Source organism: Podarcis melisellensis, assembly GCF_964234715.1.
Source record: "Podarcis melisellensis genome assembly, chromosome: 3".
Taxonomy (NCBI): Eukaryota; Metazoa; Chordata; class Lepidosauria; order Squamata; family Lacertidae; genus Podarcis; species Podarcis melisellensis.
Window position 1 is genome coordinate 62,577,916 of NC_138530.1, and position 13,914 is coordinate 62,591,829.

The following is a 13,914-nucleotide window of genomic DNA, read 5'->3' on the forward strand; positions in this document are numbered from 1 at the left end:
AACATGCATGTGTCTATGTTGGACTTGGAACACACCATGGCTTACATGGAAGTTAGAAATGTGCCCCAAAGTTGTAGTAGTTGGTCTCCTGAATTCCCAGTGCCGTGCCATAATGGAGTGTGTGGTGAGGGGTGGTTTTTGTGTGTGTGTGTGTGTGTGTGTGTGTGTGTGTGGAGAGAGAGAGAGAGAGAGAGAGAGAGAGAGAGAGAGAGAGAGAGAGAGACTGAGTGTGTGAGGAATTCAAAGGCCACTGAGGGAGGTATGCTTCTGAGTTAGGCCTCAAGGCTGCCTGGAAGCACACCGTGTGACAAACAGCCAAGTGGAAGCGCCCTGACAGATGCTATGAAAAGGCTGGTGTTAAGTGCTTTTTTCAGGATATTAAACCAGCATCCTAACTGGTAAAAAAAAATGAATTGTCATTGACATTTTGTCAGGCCACTCGTAGCCTCTCTTTGGTACTTTTTGCAGTCTGGTAACTATTATGTAGATGAGATCAATATTCCTCTTTTCAGCAGAGGAATATAAATAATGATTTCCAATAAAACCTATTTCAGACAATTCTGACTAGAGGACAGAGACAAGTCACGGAGCATAATGCACTTAAAGCCTCCTTCTTTCGCTCTGTATTTCTTTTTAAAAGCCTGAATAATGGAAGGAGGAGATCTAGTGATAAGGTGTGCGTGCATGTGTGTGTGTGTGTGTGAGAGAGTGCACATACACACACACATGCAAGAGCATTTTGGTTCAGACCAATCTGCTTTGCTAATGGCTGTAAGCCGATACCTGTAATGACATAAAAATGTCTCATTGCAAGTGCATAGCTCCACAATTGTTACCAACACCAAACTCTTTGTAATCTAAGTGATGTGCATTAAGCGAGGCACTGGAAGCACATTTTCCCCATTTAAAAAGGGGAACAAGAGCTACACTTCAGGAATCAAAGAAGGATTGTGTCTTACTTTTCCATGTCATAATTTTGCTCTTTTATTAGCCTCTCATGGTGGCACTGGGGGTGGTCTTTGATATGTTTAAATTCAGTGCGCATGGAGAGAGATAGGGAACATAATGGAGAATTCACTGACATGGTTGTGCATTTACTTAAAAAGACAGAAAAAAATCAGCGCAGGGGCTCTGTGCGATGTCTCAGTATATCTATTTTTTTCACACTAGAGATGCAATTGCATTATTTATTTGGGAGTTCAATCTGTCTTATCTACAAAGTCTCATATCAGATAAATAAAGCCAAAAGGATGGTAATATGAACCTTAAAATGATTACACGTTCCAGAAGGCTTTTTGATTCCTAAGGCAGCGGGAAATGAGCTAAAGAAAGCTGAATATATAAAAGGAGTAATAATTTCATTATTACATTTATAAATCTGTAATCTATGCTTATCACAAATATGTTTTTTAGTATGGCTGTGGATGAGATTTGGATCAATTTGGGGGGATCCGGGCTTTGGCCAGATCAGGCTGAGATAGCACCAGATCACCTACCAGATTACAGGTTAGCCTACCCAGAGCAATCTGGGGCTATCAGAAGGTCAGGTGGTGGTTGTGAGGCAGTGGGGAGGAGGAGAGGTAGGCAACAACATCTGCAAAGTGCAGCATGGGGCTTTCAAGCATTTTCCAGCACTCATGCTGACTGTGCTTGCCTGTTCTCAGCAGGGTACAGGTACATGCAAAGTGAGCAAGCTTGAACCGGTTGGCAACATGCTGGAGAAGCAGGTGGCAGCAGCACTGCACTCTCTGCTCACCAACAGTGGAGTCAGGAGGGGGTAAGGAGACATAGAATCATCTTCTCTCTCCCTGCTCCCGGCCACAGGATGTACAGTATTTAAAAACATAGGGTGTATATAAAGAAGAACAGGCCGTACCTTACACCGAGTTCAGACTGCGTTCATAGAAGCACATGGCAACCCCCATGGGTTCCCAGACCTACCTAGTGGACATGTTGTGCTCTCCTTGTACTTTCCCCCAAAGGAGTAAATGACAGCCATTTCACTCTAAGGGAGAATGTAAAGGGGTGTACACAGAGGGGCATTTTTGTACCACCAATGTACAAGCCCATTTTATACAGAGAATTTAGCTGGTCTTGTTCATTCTCAGTTTTTGTTTTTTGGCATGATTCTAGTCTATGACAGAAACTGAAGAACGGGCATCTATCCAGCCAACCAAGCAAATTGGGCAAGAGAAGATTGGAGGGCCCAGCAGTTGAACACCATTGTTCTTCTGTCTCCCGTCCACTGCTGAAGCCATTAATGGAGCAAGGCATAGGCTCAGTTCTGGCCCACCTTCTCTTCCTTCAAACGGAACGTGACCTTGAGGCCCTGAGAAGGGACTAAGCTTAAGGAAGTTTTCTTACCCCCTTCTCAATCCAGGGGTTGGGGATGAAGGAATAGTTGGAAACACATTGCCCCACCTGGAAGCAAAGACCGGATATCACTTCTCACACAGGGCCTCATTCAGCAGAGGATGAACCACTAACCACCAGGATAGGCAGGTTTTCCACCATTGCCCCTGAGTTGAGTGTCCTGCTTTTCCTGACAGAAATTAATGGCAACCAGTCACAATCATTCTCCTGGTCCTCTGAATGCTCTACACCTTTCAAGGTCAAATATGACGTCCCCTCAAGGGATGAAGAAGAAATTCAATTCAGTTCACATTGATTGCACCTGAGAAATTTAAAGACGATTACCCGTGTTTATTTGCAATGCGGTACAGGAGAGACTGTGGTTTATTTATGATATATGGCTTATTGAACCTGAGCCTATGATGGAGGGCTTCATAGCATCAATAGGGTCTTGCTTCTTCCCATAGCCACATAGCTAGGATTCAAGGTACTATTTTACCTATTGGGGCCTCTTGCTGCCGCGGTGCTTCTAGCGTGCGATTTCTGTTCTCATCCTGAGATAAAGTTCTTAACCCGAGGTACTACTTCCGGGTTAGTGGAGGCTGTAACCCAAAGTGTTTGTAACCTGAGGTACCACTGTATTGTTAGATAGTGTCACAGAATCTAATTTGGTATTCAGCCCCTGTCCTACTGCTCCAGCTTCCCTGTGTCCCATGGTGCAGACTGCAGTCACAGGAAAGCACATTGTGCTGAAAGAGGATTGCTGTGGTTAAAACGCTTTCCCCTGGCTCTCCCTCACAGTTTGCAGTTGTCTGATTTCAATCAGTGGCAGTTCTCTCCACATGTCTGGCCATCAATCTTCCCCCTTTCCTGGATGTGTGCGTGTGTGTCACAGCATGGTGCATGTTCCAGTTAAAAAATAGAACTTCACCACAACTTTTCGCTTCTCAGTCATCGATGAGCATTCCTTTGATAATTTCATTTATAAAGAGAAAGAAAACACATCGTGAAACCTCTCACTCTCTCTTTCTCTCTTCAAGGAAGTCAGCCCAAAGCTCTTCAAACTGCAAGAGCAGGAAAGAAGAAGGAACAAGCCTTGGTTTATGTGGTTAGAAAGGAACTGTCTCTTGACATGTTATACATGTGATGCAAGAGACTAAGATGTCTGTTCAAAGTGCAATAAAATTCCCCCTCTGTGCTCTCTGTCATGTGCCGGCCAAAGCCCTCTTCAGAGTCTACTTCTCGGCAACAGCAATTAGCATCTGCAGATGGAGCCAGCTAGCATTTTAAATATTTTTGAAGGTCTCAACAAAAAATAAACTAACCTTGTAGGGCTGGAGTTAAAGATATTTTTGCAGTGAAGTGAACTGCATATTTTGTTTGAACTGAACTGAAGGATTTCTTTTTCAGCTTCGTTCTCCTTTTACTGCCAGAACAAATCAAACAGGGCACTTCCTACACTAGTGGCTTGAAGCAGTTTTTACACCAGTCCTGGGCTTCTAATACAATTATGAAAACTGGCCAGAAGACTCATTTGCATTACAAATGCCTCCTCCTCCTCCTCCTCCTCCTCCCCCCCACTTTGTGGCATGGAAACAAAAAGTCAGTAACTTCAACAGAAGTTGAAACAGTGTAAAAGAAAGTTTAAAGGCAAATTAAGCCTCCCAAACGAGTATGCCCACTTTCAGATGGTTGCACCAGCTTTGCTTCAAGAATCTGGAATGAAGTTGAAAATGGAAAGAAACATCACACTGGCGGAATATATGCAGGCAGTGATTCTGTGACTTCCAACTGCTTGGCCAGGCATTCCCAAACTCGGCCCTCCTTTTTTTGCATCCGTCAATATCTTTAAAAAACCCCACTAATTTCCTAGTAAAAAACATTACATGTCATTTTTTCTCAGCTCAACAACGAAAGCTTGCGATCTTCTATACCATAAGTCCTTGGATATTGAATGAAACTTCAGTAGGCTAAATCTCGCTTGACAGAAAACTTTTATATGGATCAAATTGCACTTGCTATCCAAAGAATCAATCTGGTATCCAACTTTGACTTGTTTTTTGTCCAAATGTGATTGGGCTGCTTCCACACTGTTGCCATTCTGGGATGGGATTCCATCCCATACCTACAAATTCGGGTTACACAATTAAAGTTGATTTGAAGCTCAACTTTGTGTAATTCAGAAAGTGACGGGGGAAATGAATTGGAAAGTATGGGATATTTCCTTGGCACCATGCCAGCAAACCTCCCAGCAATCAAACCAGGATGGATGCTCAATAAACAGCTGATGGTTGTCTAACCTCTGCAGAACCAAATCAGAATCCAATCTCCTGGCAAACAAATCAGGATGGATGCTCAATAAACAGCTCATCTGGAAATGACCTGAGGGTGATTTTCTCTAGGAACCCTGCCAGAGTTCAATGGGATCAGGCTCAAAAATGAGCTTCAGGGACTTGGTAATACTCACCTCAAAGGAAAGGCAAGCATAAAAGAAGCCCCTTCATTCATCTCTGTTTTAGATTGAAGTGTGAACTGAATTTTCGCCTGCTTTCAAGGGCTGCATTTGGAAAAACTGCTATTGGACGGAAGCACCCATATCTTGGAACCTCCCATAGAGGATGGATGGTTGCCATATAACACTTCCCCCCCCCCCTGGGTGTAGCCGAGTTTCAGTTCACATATAAAGGCAAATCTACTTAATTCACATCATCTGAAACAATAGGTGAACTGAAACACAGCCATCCTTGAATCTTCCACTTCTCTGAATGTTGTGATGCCGAGTAATGAAGTTGACTCTTTGAAATTAATGGGCCGAACTTAGTCATGTTCATACATTTCAGTGGGTCTAGGCAGAGTAAAACTTAGTTGCATACCACACAGTGTGTACAGAAAAAGATATGCATTGTTGTTCTTGTTTAGTCGTTTAGTCGTGTCCGACTCTTCGTGACCCCATGGACCAGAGCACACCAGGCACTTCTGTCTTCCACTGCCTCCCGCAGTTTAGTCAAACTCATGCTGGTGGCTTTGAGAACACTATTGCAAACGTGCTGGATCATGGAGAAAGCTAGAGAGTTCCAGAAAGACATCTACTTCTGCTTCATTGACTATGCAAAAGTCTTTGACTGTGTCGACCACAGCAAACTATGGCAAGTTCTTAAAGAAATAGGAGTGCCTGATCACCTCATCTGTCTCCTGAGAAATCTCTATGTGGGACAAGAAGCTACAATTAGAACTGGATATAGAACAACTGACTGGTTCAAAATTGGGAAAGGATTACAACAAGGCTCTATATAGTCTCCCTGCTTATTTAACTTACATGCAGAAATCATCTAAATCTTGCATAAAAAATAACATATTAGTGAAAATGAATACCATTAGGTGAAATTGCTTTGCAAAAAATGTGTACATTAGTATACACATATGTTTGTATTAGGAGAAATCTGCACTGAAACCCCAATGGATATGAGAATGGGAGACCTAAGTTAAGATGGGAAAAATGAGACACTGAGAGAAACCAAAATTGACAGATTCATCTACCCCACGACACAGCCTTAGAAAGCAGCCAGCCCGCACACAAAAGCTATCACCTGCACTGTTTGCACACTGAAGTTATTTTACAAGGCTGCATGAAGAGAAACTGCAGCTGTAAAGTGGGGCTTATTTTCTGTGCATCATAAAAGTACTTACATTTTTTGCATTTTTTAAAAAGAATAAAAACACTAGTCATTTCAAGGTAAATCAAAGGCTCTTAGGGAAATGATCATCCATATCTAATTTTCTCCCACATAAGTAAGTGGCAGCAAACAAATTCAAAGCAGGCACTAAAGATATGAATGATATGATAACCTCCTTATGTGTAAAAGTGGCCCAAAGGATAATTATATAAAACTGATAAACTCCAACTGGAACTCACTTTAGTGAGATGCCAAAAGATGCCATCTCCTGCTTTAGACAGCAGGCGATCCAAAATCCCATGTAATGTATGTTCTTGCTGTAATGGGAGGAATAAAAGAACTCCCTGACAATTTATTGGACTGTCCATTGACACAGAGAGTAAGGGTATTATGCAAAGGCAGGTCTTCTCCAAACATTCGGTTTACATCTTTTTAAACAATCATTTCAAGGAAATGTGTAGAGTTGCTCATTTTTTTTAATATTAACAAAGTCGTGTTTTGATTTTATCAAGCAAAATGTAATTACTTGTATTATCTCTTTTTTTAAGCCAGCAAAATATGCAAATATATCAGATATAACAATACAACACAACACATCAAAACACACAAGTAGCTTTGGGTTACCTCTATTATTTCTGCAGGTTGCACCCTGCTTACAAAGACTGATCAAGTCCAAATAAGGTAAAGCTTTTATCATCTCATTTCCACACAAAAAATCTCATGCTCAAAGTGGCTTACAACACAGAAACAGGGATGCATTTCAAATAAACGCAAGAATAACAATTTTATAATATAGCAAAACAAAAATATAATGCATGTGATGAAAGAGGCTCTGGTCCACCAAAGCTTCTGCCACAATCAATTTATTAGTCTTAAAGCTGCTGTTGTTTTTTGCTACAACAGAGTAACATAGCTACCCCTCTGGAAACAAATCCATGAAGTTCATTAGCAGTTATCATATTTCTAACTGTATGCTGAGTAAAAACAAAGAAATTGCAGGTAATATTTTAACTTGTGCCTTCATTTTCCCCTAGCGCTCCATCATAAGTAATGTGATCTGTGCTCATTTCGCAGGACAACCTGAGTAAATTTGGCATTCATTTCAGCTGCACTAAACTATTCAATATTAACTCCTTGGCCGAGCTCAGAAACTAATGTGTGCATTTGTAAGCTCTCATTTACACCATGCAAATCACATTATTTATAGCACTCCTGCTCCAAAACGTCTGCTTTGAAAAAGTTCAGATAAAGTTAAAATAGTTTATAAGCCCAATATAATTTCATGCAAACTATATAAGGAGTCAAGTTCTATTTGGGAAATAAGGCGTGTTTAAAACATGGCTAGAACTCAGCCGTAGTCAAAACAATTCCTAAGAATGGATTCTGCTGTTTAACACAAGATACCAAAAATACACCTAAATGTGTTAAATTGTTTAATACAAGATACCCAAATGAAATGATGGTTTCCTTAGTTATTTAGGTCATCACAAATAATCTCAGCTAATCAGTATCCCTACATTCCAATCACTGCACTCTGACACTCACACTTATTAATCCTGACCATAATATTGATCCTTGAGGGTAGGGCTGCATGTGGTAGAAGGCTGATTTAACATATTCTTCTTCATCACCATTACCTGGGGCTATACACAGTGTATAGTTAAACTATGGAGCTCACACCCACAGGAGGCAGTAATGGCCACAAACCTGGGTGTCTTGAAAAGAGAATTGAACAAATCCATAAGGCTGCCAATGGCTACTAGCCATGATGGCGAAGCTCTGCCTCCATGGTCAAAGGCAGTAATACATCTGAATACCAAGTGCTGGAAACTACAGAAGGGGAGAGAGCTCTTGTGTTTGGGTCCTTCTTGTGGGTTTCTTGTAGTCATTTGGTTGGCCAGTCTGAGAGCAGGATGTTGGACTACTTGAGCTAATGGCCTGATCCTGCAGAGTCATCAAACAAATATGGGTGTGTGTGTGCACCAAGGATGAAACTACTATTGTTGTTATTTATTTATTTATTTATTATAAATTTTTATTGGGTTTTCACATTTTATATAGACAAACACACATAAAAAGACATGACAACACATATATAATTTTATACCCTTACTTTCTTTACCTTCTTTCCCGGACTTCCCCACACCTCCCCCCTTCCCCCTCCCAATTTCATAGTTAGCTCAACAAGTTATTTCCCCTCTTTTCAAAAATACTATTATTTTCTTTTTTCCAAATCTTGACACTTTTTACTAGGCCCAATTTTACTTATCCAGAATTTTCCCTTTTTACATAAAATCCTTTTTCTAAGGTCGACCTAATTCCTCTCCCTCGAATTCCTCCCTTTTCATATTAAACCCAAAAAATCACAATATCCAAATACAAAGATTAAAATTTTAACTAATCTGCTCCCCCCCTCCCTCCCTGCCCCGGTTTTTGTCCCATTCCGAACCAATGTCCTCAAAAGACAGTTCTCAGCCCGGATTTCTCACATCCGAGGCCCTAGAGTCCCCATTAACCTCTCTCTGTCGGTTTTGTTGGTAGTCCTTTTTGTTGACCCTCAATTTTCGAAGGAGTTTTCTCTCAAGCCTCTCCTGCTTTCCTCCCTCCAACTCAGCCAAAAACAGTTGCTGCAAAGAATCATCCATTTTTCCATGTTCGAACTTTAGGAAGAAGTCCCAGTCATGCTTGTTTGTTCTTTTAAATTCCAGTATTCCAGATGTTCCACGGGTTTCTTCCTTTATCTTTCTTTCCTTTTGCAGATTTATAATCCAATGATCACCCTCTTTGTTTCCTTTATTTCCTGAGAGTGTAGGCTCCTGGTTAATGTTTTCCATCTGTCCTTCCTCTCCTTCTTCATCTTTCCCCCCCCAATTCCAAAGTTGTCTCTTCTGCTTCGGCTGCGAAGTTTGTGTCTTCCGCAGAGCTGCCTAGTTTGAGGTTCAAGGTCGTAAGTTGTTTGTTCATAGCCGTGCTCTGCTCTTGTAAAATTCCCACGAGAAAGAACATTCTTTCTATCTCTGCCAGTAATTTTCCTTCTGCAGCCATTGCAATGTCTTTAATTCCCTCCAGGGGGATAAACACCCAATAGTTCTTTTCCAACAATCCGTTACTTTGTTGTTCACAGTCTCTTTGTTTCCAACCAGCTCAGTTCAAATGTAACACTTTTAATTTAGAAAGATATTAAGTAGCACAGTTCTAAACTTCAACCGCCCATTTGACAGCTCTTTTGACAGCTGTCAAACTCTTTATTCTTTTTCCTCGGGCTCACACTTCGGGCACTCCTGGGTCCAAGGGGGGGGGGGTTGCCCAGCGATTTCTAAAATTCCTCTCTCCTCTCCAGCACAATAATTTCTTTTATTTAATTCGTGGGAATATTCTTTTGTCCCTTTAAATTCAAAGTCTCTCCACCTTAGTCTCTTTTCCTTGCTTTAAATCTTACAGGTGGGGGGGGGGTGTGGACTTCCTTTTAACACATCCCCCGATCATACTCAAATCAAGGATAAACTTTTAGGGTCGAAATTTCATTCTACTCACGGGTTTCTTGTTTCAGTCCAAATTTTAGGAAGAAAGACAGCGCTCTCCGGCCATGGCTCGCGGCTTCGCTCCGCTGAGGTAGCGATGTACTCTCAGCACCACGCCACTCTCCGGTCCTCTCCGTAGCCTTTAAAAAGGCTCTTCGTGGGTCGGGGAGGGCTCTTAAGGTGCCCACCGAGTCACCAAGTCCGCAGGCTTCCGCGCCTGCGGTTTCTGAGGGTCCCCGTGTCGCCGGCACGGCAAGACCCGTCCTCAGCAGAGCCGATTCCCTCCGGAGCTCGGAGGGAATCCGCCATTTGCCGTTCGCGCTGTCCCGGAAGTCTCTACTATTGTTGTTATTTAGTCGTTTAGTCGTGTCTGACTCTTTGTGACCCCATGGACCAGAGCATGCCAGGCACTCCTGTCTTCCACTGCCTCCTGCAGTTTGGTCAAACTCATGCTGGTAGCTTCGAGAACACTGTCCCACCATCTCGTCCCCTGTCGTCCCCTTCTTCTTGTGCCCTCCATCTTTCCCAACATCAGGGTCTTTTCCAGAGAGTCTTCTCTTCTCATGAGGTGGCCAAAGTATTGGAGCCTCGGCTTCAGGATCTGTCCTTCCAGTGAGCACTCAGGGCTGATTTCCTTCAGAATGGAACGGTTTGATCTTCTTGCAGTCCATGGGACTCTCAAGAGTCTCCTCCAGCACCATACTTCAAAAGCATCAATTCTTCGGCAACCAGCCTTCTTTATGGTCCAGCTCTCACTTCCATACATCACTATTGGGAAAACCATAGCTTTAATTATACGGACCTTTGTCAGCAAGATGATGTCTTTGCTTTTTAAGATGCTGTCTAGGTTTGTCATTGCTTTTCTCCCAAGAAGCAGGGGTCTTTTAAATAGAGGTGCTTTCTTCAAAGTCAGAGGCATGTTTAGTTACGCCACAGGTGGGGAACCTCCGACCTACAGGCCAAGCTAGTCCTATCATGGGTTCAAATTTTACTTGCACGGCTGTTTTCCACCAAACCAAGAAGAAGAAAAAGAGTTTGGATTTGATATCCCACCTTTCACTCCCCTTCAGGAGTCTCAAAGCGGCTAACATTCTCCTTTCCCTTCCTCCCCCACAACAAACACTCTGTGAGGTGAGTGGGGCTGAGAGACTTCAAAGAAGTGTGACTGGCGCAACATCACCCAACAGCTGCATGTGGAGGAGTGGGGAATCGAACCTGGTTCCCCAGATTACAAGACTACCGCTCTTAACCACTACACCACACTGGCTCTGCCCCATGCCTGACATCACATGTGGGCAGGTAAACATGCAGCGGCCAGTGCACAATCAGGAGCCTGCCAGTGCCCTCTCAGGTGTGCACCGGCAAGGGAAAGAAAGCTTTGGCTCTCCTGCCTAGCAGCTGTTGGGCAACAAAGCTGAAGCATGCTAGAGTGGCTGTACAAGAGAGTTGCCTGCAGGGAACTTGCTCATGCAGGTGATGTCTGAAGAAAGGAGCGTTGCCCACCAACTGCTTTCTGTCCTATGGGAAACTGTGTAATCCTTGATACTGATACACAGATACTGTATAATACCTGCACATAGCTTTGGTCTCTCTCTCTCTCTCTCTCTCTCTCTCTCTCTCTCTCTCTCTCTCTCTATCTATCTCTATCTCTCTCTCTGTATTTAACCAGGAAAACACCGGAGGGCAGGAGATTCTAATCACGGTTTTGTTTTCTGCATGATGTCTAGTTCCCTCCATGAGATAGATAGGATAAGGTTGATAAATAGTGACTCAGTGCATTCGTTATCTCTTCTCGTCCCAAATCATAAAATCACTAGAATAATTGGTAGAGAGAGAGAGTGCTACAAAAGAACCATTTCAGCTGCAATCTGATGCACACAAGCAGAGCAGTGCAATGTCCTCCTTACATTGGGATGGAAGGGGGATTAGATCAGGCAGAAGTGTCCTTCTGCCCAGCTCTCCTGGCTCAGTTGGCCTACCACAGAACATCCAGTCAAGTCAAATTGCTGGTGCAAAGACCAGGTCTGAACTGAGCCTGATTCTCCACCTGCCCCCTCCTGCCTTCCATGGGGGGGGGGGAATGGCTTGCCACTCCTCAGAGCCTGCCAGCAAGGGGTGGGAGTTCAGCTGGTGGCCTAACCTGCGAGTAAGACTCACAGAATTGAAGAAGTCTTACTTCGGAACAAGCCTGCACAGGAATGCACTGCGAAAGGTGCATAATACATTATTTTGAATATTTCTGTCAATGTGGTACTACACCAGGAAATATATAAAGAAAGAAGGAAGGAGGGAGAGAGGGGGGAGAGGATAAGATAAAACAAAAAACAAAAGCAGACAGACATGGTGGTGGTTTTAAGCTGCCATTAAAAAAATGGGAAAGCTGTTACAAATGGATTCTTCAACATATGTTCTTAATTTCACTAAACTGGCTTTTTGCCAATCAGGCATCAGTCCTGGTTTCTTGGCTTTCATTTTTAACTAGCAAAATCCATGAGGTCATTAATGCAAATGGACATGAGCATTTTTTAACACAATGATTACGGGGAAAGTGACTATTTCTTAAAACTTAATTCAAATTCAGCTAGTTAAAAATTCAGTTTCATTTTAATAGAGACATGGTTTTCTACCAAAATGCGGATCTGTAAACAAAACAATGTGCGAAGGCATTAGAGCAACACACTTACTCAAACTTGTGGGGAAATTATCAGTAAAAACAAAAAGAAACAAACCTCAAGTATGTTATACAACATTTCATAAAGTTGGGCTTTCTTTTCTTCTCCTGAAACACATCCATGGTTGTAAAAGGCATTAAAAATATCAAATGATAGAAAATGTGGCTTAGTTTTTAGGAGTATGAAAATGGAACGTGTTGATGGAATGTGAAAATTCTCTTTGACTTGAAGACAATGGCTCACCTCTCTCCTAAATAAGATGGAATAGGTTGTATATATTACTAACACATATCATAGCTACTTATACCTTGGAATAGTCCTTGGGGATTTGCACCAAAGTATACACTAAATGCTCACAACCCCTCCTTTTTTTGTATCCATAGCTAGACATATGTCACCATGAGGGATGACAGAAATTTTCAATGAAAATGGAAATTGCCAATTTCATGTACAGAATGGAAATCAGTCCAGAAAATGTGATGGATAAAGGATGAAGATGTTCCAACGAAAGAAGATTGGATTCAGAAACTAATGGAGTATGCAGAAGTGGAGAAACTTCTCACCTGCCTACCACAAGGAGTGTAACCCTAACCTCACTTACATGGGAGTAAACCCAGTTTAATTCTGAGAAGACATTGTTAGGACTGTACTGTAAGTTGGCAGGTACAAGGGGAAAGGTGTTCTTTGTAATAGCTCCCTGGGTCTGGAACCTTTTACCAGTTATCCTTCATCAGGCCAGAAAACTGAATGTATATCTTTACTGAAAGTCTATATTTACTTGCTGGCTTTTTCCTACCTAGATTGTAGTTTTGTTAGTTGTGACTGAGTGAAAAGTAATAGACTTGAGTCTCAAACATGCATTACTATCAATATGGCTTGTAATGTAGAATAAATATTTGTTGTTGTTGTTGTTGTTACTATTATTTTTATTTAAACATGGAGGGATGTTGCTTTATAGTTTAATATGTACCATAATAAATACTGTCTTCTTTTAGGCCTGTCACATTAATCATTTTCTTTACGTCTAAGCACTCACTAGAGAAGTTGCCAAATCTGGAAATTGAGGCAATTAAATTTTCATTACCAATGAAAACAGGCCTTATACACTTTTGAAAAGATGCAGCTCACCAATGCCTAAGTTTACATTGTAAAAACTTCCAGTAAAAAAATATGTATTCCTGTAGTTTTCTGGAATTCTAAATTCTAAAAAGGTTAAGAGTTAAGATGAAATCTTGTGAACTCTTTTTAACCCTCGAGATGAGAATGAAGCAAACCAGAAATACACCAAAGGTTTTGTGTTTAGAAAAACATTATTTCCTGAAAAAGTAGACTTGTAATTTATTTATTGCACATGTTTAACAATCTGCTACAACAGAGCTCCACATGGAACAGGATCCATCCTGTTGGAGACCCAACACTTAGAAGTTCAGGGAAATTGGAATAACTGTGCAGGAAAAAAAACAATACTGTGAAAGGCAGATTAATCTCAGTCTATATGCTAAAAGTGACTCTTTAGGGAAGGATACAATTCACATGCATACATGGCTGAAATTCTACAGTTTAGTTAACATACATGGAAGGCCCCTGACCATTGATGAGACTTAAAATTGTTTAGGATAACTGCCATCTACCAGCTACGGAAGACTTGCCTTCAGCATGGGCTGAGCGAAGGCCATATGTCCAGTCATGATATGC

General features: G+C 41.8%; 1 long non-coding RNA gene across 1 annotated transcript in view; it reads left to right on the top strand.

Annotated features, from left to right (window-relative positions):
* Positions 1 to 13,224, top strand: part of LOC309367688 — a 52,339-nt gene extending 39,115 nt beyond the window's left edge. The window contains exon 2 of the long non-coding RNA XR_014167282.1: positions 12,603 to 13,224. This is a non-coding gene — a long non-coding RNA (uncharacterized lncRNA). The remainder of the gene's footprint in view (positions 1 to 12,602) is intronic.
* The last annotated feature ends 690 nt before the right edge of the window (positions 13,225 to 13,914 follow it).